Source organism: Octopus bimaculoides, chromosome 4 (genome assembly GCF_001194135.2).
Source record: "Octopus bimaculoides isolate UCB-OBI-ISO-001 chromosome 4, ASM119413v2, whole genome shotgun sequence".
NCBI lineage: Eukaryota > Metazoa > Mollusca > Cephalopoda > Octopoda > Octopodidae > Octopus > Octopus bimaculoides.
The window spans coordinates 67,132,984-67,134,061 of record NC_068984.1 but is presented as its reverse complement, the minus strand read 5'-3'; positions in this window follow the sequence as shown (position 1 = coordinate 67,134,061).

Genomic DNA, 1,078 nt, shown 5'->3' with positions numbered 1-1,078 from the left:
TTGGTTGATTATCAATAATTCCTAAGTTTAGCCAACGTTGAATAGTGCTTACATATTATATATAGTATATATGATATATGGCTGAATGGAACATTTGGAAATCAAGCTATTTCTATTTGTGGTTAAAGCCGCACCAATGAAGTGATACGATACTGTGATATTGCTGATAAAATACACGACATGCTTTCACCTGGGCCAAATGCGAATCCATATTTATGCATTTCTCGTATATATGCGAGCGCAGTCACTTTCAAATCAAAACAGTATAAAGAATGTAAAAAAAAAAATTAGATAATAATGCAAATTTGATTGTTGAACTTCACAAAAAATATCGCATCAAAAATTCTGCAAAAATAAGGGAAATTTTTTCTTGGGGTACTTTCTAATAATTCATTATAATGCCTAACTTTATGAAAGCTTTTCAATGAAGTTGAGAAAATGGCAAAAGAGAGATACAAAATTCAGTTCGTAGAAGATATAAGAAATGAGAATGAGGGAGGCTCAGAGTCGTGATATATATGTATGGATGCTTGTTGTGCGTGATAATGTATGCTATTCAGTAGCAAACCATGAACGATAATTATATAATTATACACATATATACACAAATACACGTATGTACATAAAACGTGTTTATATATATATATATATATATATATATATATATATATACAAGTGCGCGCAGGCATGTATAAATATATATTTAGAACATGCATACCTATATATATATATATAAATATATGGATATATATGAGTGTGTGTGTATGCGTGAAAGATATGTATGTATGTATGTATGTATGTATGTATGTATGTATGTAACTGAAATATTTGATGTCATTAGTTTATTTATATTTTTGGTAACATATTCTGCCTCGATCAATCAGTTGTTTATTCAGTACACACAATTCAGCCTACTTGTCAAAAGTGTGCGATTGCAGTGTGTAAAAAAGAAACAGAAAGGCGTTAAAAAACATGTCTTCCTTCGAAGATAGATATTTTCCGGTTTCAGGGTAAAAAAGAAAAAATCGTAGAAAGGCTTCAAAGAAAAAATAATTTATATATATATATATATATATAT